Consider the following 7,053-nt stretch of genomic DNA (forward strand, 5'->3'; position numbering starts at 1 on the left):
GGCTTATACATGGAGAATACAGAGCTGTCAACTTTTATTGGCATCTCCACTGGATGGAGTCTGACTTATGTCAAGATCTGTGTTAGAATTAAATTTTATTTAATCTTGTACAATGGCTCTTGAGGTAAATGTAACCTCAAAGTTGTATACATGATAAACCAAGATTCAGAGTTTAAGTGACTTTCCCTGGTTCTCCTGCTAGCAAGTTAGCTTCTTGATGAATAGATAAAGATATTTATATGTTAAAACTGTATTTAAATTGATAAACTGAGTTATCCATCAATAGGTAATTCTGATATTGAAAGAGGTCCTCTAAGCAAGAGAAAGCCTAAAAGCAACACAGACCAGAAAGGAACACAAACGATATACAGTAACAGTCACATTACAGGCAAAAGAATGTAACTAAATTCATATATTTCAATAGTTACCCTCAATGTAAATGGGCTAAATGCCCCAATCAAAAGATACAGGCTATCAGATTAGATAAAAAGTCAAGACCCATTGATATTCTGTCTGCAAGAGACTCATTTTAGACCCAAAGACACCCCCAAATTGAAAGTGAGGGGGTGGAAACACATTTACTATGATAATGGACACCAAAAGAAAGCTGGGGTGGCAATCCTTATATGAGACAAATTAGATTTTAAACAAAAGACTGTAATAAGAGGTGAGGAAGGACACTGTATCCTACTTAAAGGGTCTATCCTTTTCATTGGTTTCTGCTCTCATCTTTATTATTATAAAAGGTCTATCCAACAAGAAGATCTAACAATTGTAAATATCTATGTCCCTAATGTGGGAGCACCAATTATATAAGCCAATTAATAACAAAACAAAGAAACACATCAATAACAATACAATAATAGTGGGGGATTTTAAGACCCCGTCACTGAAATGGAAAGAAAATCTAAACAAAATTTCAACAAGGAAATAAAGACTTTAAATGACACACTGGACCAAATGAACTTCAAAGATCAATTCAGAACATTCCATCCCAAAGCAACAGAATGCACATTCTTCTCTAATGCCCATGGAACATTCTCCAGAATAGATGACATCCTAGGTCCCAAATCAGGTCTCAACCGGTACCCAAAGATTGGGATTATTCCCTGCATATTTTGAGACCACAATGCTTTGAAACTAGAACTCAATCACAAGAGGAAAGTTGGAAAGAACTCAAATACATGGAAGCTAAAGAGCATCCTACTAAAGAATGAATGGGTCAACCAGGAAATTAAGGAAGAATTTTAAAAAATTCATGGAAACAAATGAAAATGAAAACAACAGTTAAAAATCTTTGGGATACAGCAAAGGCAATCCTAAAAGGAAAGTATATAGCAATACAAGCCTTTCTCAAGAAACAAGAAAGGTCTCAACAACACAAAATAACCCTACACACAAAGGAGCTAGAGAAAGAACAGCAGCCTAAAGCCTAAACCTAAACCTAACAGCAGCCTAAAGGCTAAACACAGCAGGAGAGGAGAAATAATAAAGATCAGAGCAGAAATCTATGAAACGGAAACCAAAAGAACAGTAGAACAGATCAATGAAACTAGGAGCTGGTTCTTTGAAAGAATTAACAAGATTGATAAATCCCTGGCCAGACTTATCAAAAAGAAAAGAGAAATGATCCAAATGAACAAAATCATGAATGAAAGAGGAGAGATCACAACCAACACCAAAGAAATACAAACAATTTCAAGAACATATTATGAGCAACCCTATGCCAGCAAATTAGATAATCTGGATGAAATGGATGCATTCCTAAAGATGTATCAACCACCAAAACTGAAACAGGAAGAAATAAAAACCTGAACAGACCTATAACCACTAAGGAAATTAAAGCAGTCATCAGAAATCTCCCAAAAAACAAGAGCCCAGGGCCAGATGACTTTCCAGGGGAATTCTACCAAACATTTCAAGAAGAATTAATACCTATTCTTCTGAAACTGTTCCAAAAAATAGAAATGGAAGGAAAACTTCCAAACTCGTTTTATGAGGCCACCATGACCTTGATCCTGAAACCAGACAAAGACCCCATCAAAAAGGAGAATTACAGACCGATATCCTTGATGAACATGGATGCAAAAATTCTCACCAAAACACTCGCCAATAGGATCCAACAGTACATTAAAAGGATTATTCACCACGACCAAGTAGGATTTATCCCTGTGTTGCAAGGTTGGTTCAACATCTGCAAATCAATCAATGTGATACAGTACATTAATAAAAGAAAGAACAAGAATCATATGATCCTCTCAATAGATGCAGAAAAAGCATTTGACAAAGTACAGCATCCTTTCTTGATCAAAACTCTTCAGAGTATAGGGATAGAGGGTACATACCTCAAAATCATAAGAGCCATCTATGAAAAAGCCACAGCGAATATCATTCTCATTGGGGAAAAACTGAGAGCTTTCCCTCTGAGGTCAGGAACGTGGCAGGGATGTCCACTATCACTATTGCTATTCAAAATAGTATTAGAAGTCCTAGCTACAGTAATCAGACAACAAAAAGAAATAAAAGGCATCCAAACTGGCAAAGAAGAAGTCAAACTCTTACTGTTTGCAGATGATATGTTGCAGATTTATGCGGAAAACTTAAAAGACTCCACCGCAAAACTGCTGGAACTCATACAGGAATTCAGTCAAATGGCAGGGTATAAAATCAATGCACAGAAACCAGTGGCATTCTTATACACCAACAACAAGACAGAAGAATGAAAAATGAAGGAGTCAATCTCATTTACCATTGCACCCAAAACCATAAGATATCTAGGAATAAATCTAACCAAAGAGGCAAATGATCTGTACTCAGAAAACTATAAATTACTCATGAAAGAAATTGAAGAAGACACAAAGAAATGGAAAAACGTTCCATGCTCATGGATTGGAAGAACAAATATTGTGAAGATGTCAATGCTGCCTAGAGCGATCTACACATTCAATGCAATCCCCATTAAAATACCATCCACTTTTTTCAAAGAAATGGAACAAATCATCGCAAAATTTGTATGGAACGAGAAAAGAGCCCAAATAGCCAGAGGAATGTTGAAAAAGAAGAGCAAAGCTGGTGGCATCAAAATTCCAGACTTCCAGGTCTATTACAAAGCCATCATCATCAAGACACATATTGGCACAAAACAGACACATAGATCAATGGAACAGAATAGAGAGCCCAGAAATGGACCCTCAACTCTATGGTCAACTAATCTTCAACAAAGCAGGAAAGAATGTCCTATGGAAAAGAGAGAGTCTCTTCAACAAATGGTGTTGGAAATTTGGACAACCACACGCAGAATAATGAATCGGGACCATTTCCTTACATCACACATAAAAATAGACTCAAAATGTGTGATACACCTAAATGTGAGACAGGAGTCCATCAAAATCCTAAAGAAGAACACAGACAGCAACCTCTTCGAACTCAGCCTCAGCAACTTCTTAGAAACATCGCCAAAGGCAAGGGACGCGAGGGCAAAAATGAACTATTGGGACCTCATCAAGATAAAAAGTTTTTGCACAGCAAAAGAAACAGTCAACAAAACCAAAAGATAACTGGTAAAATGGGATATGTTATTTGCAAATGACGTATCAGATAAAGTGCTAGTATACAAAATCTATAAAGAACTTCTTAAACTCAACACCCAAAGAACAAATGATCCAATCAAGAAATGGCCAGAAGACATGAACAGACAGACATCCAAATGGTCAACAGACAAATGAAAAGGTACTCAACATCGCTCTGCATCAGGGAAATCCAAATCAAAACCTCAACGTGATATCACCTCACTCCAGTCAGAATGGCTAAAATTAACAAGTCAGGAAACGACAGATGTTGGTGGGGATGTGGAGAAAGGAGAACCCTCCTACACTGTTGGTGGGAATGCAAGCTGGTGCAGCCACTCTGGAAAACAGTATGGAGTTTCCTCAAAAAGTTGAAAATACCCTATGACCCAGCAATTGCACTACTGGGTATTCACCCCAAAGATACAAATGCAGTGATCTGAAGGGGTACGTGCACCCCGATGTTTATAGCAGCAATGTCCACGGTAGCCAAACTGTGGAAAGAGCCAAGATGTCCATCAACAGATGAATGGATAAAGAAGAAGTGGTATGTGTATACAATGGAATATTATGCAGCCATCAAAAGGAATGAAATCTTGCCATTTGCAACACGTGGATGGAACTGGAGAGTGTTATGCTGAGCGAAATAAGTGAATCAGAGAAAGACATGTATCATATGACCTCAATGATATGAGGCATTCTTAATCTCAGGAAACAAACTGAGTGTTGCTGGAGTGGTGGGGGTGGGAGGGATGGGGTGACTGGGTGATAGACATTGGGGAGGGTATGTGCTATGGTGAGCTCTGTGCATTGTGCAAGACTGTTGAATCACAGATCTGTACCTCTGAAACAAATAATACATTATATGTTAAAAAAAAAAAAAGAAGATACCAGAAGGGGAAGAATGAAGGGGGAAATCGGAGGAGGAGATGAACCATGAGAGACTATGGACTCTGAAAAACAAACTGAGCGTTTTAGAGGGGAGGGGGGTGGGAGAATGGGTTAACCTGGTGATGGGTATTAATGAGGGCACGTTCTGCATGGAGCACTGGGTTTTATACATAAACAATGAATCATGGAACACTACATCTAAAAGTAATGATGTAATGTATGGTGATTAACATAACTTAATAAAAACAAACAAACAAGCAAACAAAAATAACATAATAATAATAATAAAGTTAATTCTAACATTAATGGATATCTTTTTAATTTGTCCAAACCAAAAAAAAAAATATAAAAAAGGAATGCTTTTAAAATTAGAATTCACTATAAATAAAAGATGGTCATGAATATATATGACAAGGTCCTTCATACCCCAATAAATTGGTTTAGTGTTTAATTTTTGTTCATTTTAAGATCTTCTTCTATTTCTTCTTCTCCTGTGGTTACCATATTGTCACTTGTTCCCTGAAAATATCCAACTCTAATGAATGGTTAAGAGAATTTAAACATCATTTCAAGATCCTCCAAAGGATCTTCAATTAATGTCTTGCTCCCAATACCAAAGTGTTCCCAGGTGATTTTGATTACAAAATAAGCACACATATTATCTCCTCTGTAAATCAAGTTGTAAATATGCATACGCAAGACATATTGAGTTTAATCCTATAACATGATGAGGAAAATTTTCCAATTGCTGCCCTATTTTCAAAGTGATGGGCAAATTACCATCACATTAATTCAATATCCATAATATCCCTTGCATAGATATTTATTTTTGTATGTTTGTATTAAAAACAAAAAGACATAAAAACACAAACTAAAAAAGTCTCACATTAGTGCTTTATATATGTATAGAAGGAATATACTTTTTAAATAGTTTCATTATTATAAGGATGAAAAATTGATTTCTATAGATTTAAAGTGAATTATTTAAGACTATGTAGTGATATAGTGGCAGATCTTGTGGGGTCACCTCTAGAACCTAGACTGGGCAGAATTTTTCCCTGAAACAGAGATTGTTTTCTATACCACCTTACCTTTGATCAAAGTCAATTTCAAAGAAAGAGCTTTCTGAACCCTAAGCAGTTTGGTCACATTTGGTCTGATCATTTACATACATACAGCAAAAATATAAAGTTACAAAAGAAGCCTTAAGTTGGATTTCTTGGAAGTTTTATAAGAAATCTCAGATTGGACTTTTAAAATCACTTAATTGTAAAAACTCTCCAGTAGATTTCCATCAATTTGGGTCACTTTTCTCAAGATCCTTGAAATAGTCTAAACTTTGCCCAAAATAGTCTATCTTTCCCAAAATGGAAGTTTCTTATTCACGGAAAGGGAGAAATCCTATAAAAGAAGTATCAGATCAGATTCCCAGGAGAACTTTGAACCCATTGGCTTCACAAAGTCTACCTTAGTTCTTTGAAATGTTTCATCATACTTGTATTTGCACATCTCTAGATAATAAGTATTTTGCATTGATATCAGTCACCTAGAATTTATAGCATTGTGAGATGGTTTTCAGAGATTCCAAGTCAAGATAACCCAAAAGAGTTTCCTCTGGGGTGTTGGCAAGCATAGTTCTACCGAATATTTGGAATTTTGGAATCTTTCATAAGATTACACATCCTTTCAAGTGTTTCCACTAGATTCTACTAAAAAAAGACAAAGAATATATAGTTTGTGTACTTTAGTTACTAATAATTAATAATCTTATTACATATTTAAGAAACATGTGATTTAATTGTTTAATAGAGTATACAGCTTCAGAACCATAATTATTTTAGTGTAAAGAGATCTAGAATACACAGTATACATGTATATATTTGTGCACATCTAAAGTATATGCTTTTATGAAATTTGTAGGTAGATAAATAGGAAAATAGGTAGACAGATATTTTGAGAGATGAAAAGAAAATAATTACTCCTAGATATACTTTGACTTTGAATTCAGATTGAAGATGGGCTTGTTCTGTTTTATTGCACAAGCTCATTAAAGATAATATGGCATCCAAACGAGACCTAGTTCTAGTTTTGCAACTTGGAAATACAAACTTGGATTAATTAGTAAATTTAACTCTGTGAGTCTCATGAGCAAATCAAAGTAGATGGTACTAGAAGGTATTATGCTAAGTGAAATAAGTGAATCAGAGAAACATAATTATCATACGGTTTCACTCAGATGTGGAACATAAAGAATAGTGCAGAGGACAATAAGGATGGGGGGGAATTGAATGGGAAGAAAACAGAGAGGGGGACAAACCATATGAGACTCTTAACTCTGGGAAACAAGCTGAAGGTTGTGGAAAGGGAGGCGGGTGGGAGGATGGGGTAACTGGAAGATGGGCATTAAAGAGGGCATGTGAGGGGCGCCTGGGTGGCTCATTCGGTTAAGCATCTGCCTTCGGCTTAGGTCGTGATCCCAGGGTCTTGAGATCGAGCCCCACATAGGGCTCCCTGCTCTGCAGGAAGCCTGCTTCTCCCTCTCCCACTCCCCCTGCTTGTGTTCCTTCTCTCGCTATCTCTCTCTCTGTGTCAAATA

This window comes from Zalophus californianus, chromosome 5 (assembly GCF_009762305.2).
Source record: "Zalophus californianus isolate mZalCal1 chromosome 5, mZalCal1.pri.v2, whole genome shotgun sequence".
NCBI classification, from domain to species: Eukaryota; Metazoa; Chordata; class Mammalia; order Carnivora; family Otariidae; genus Zalophus; species Zalophus californianus.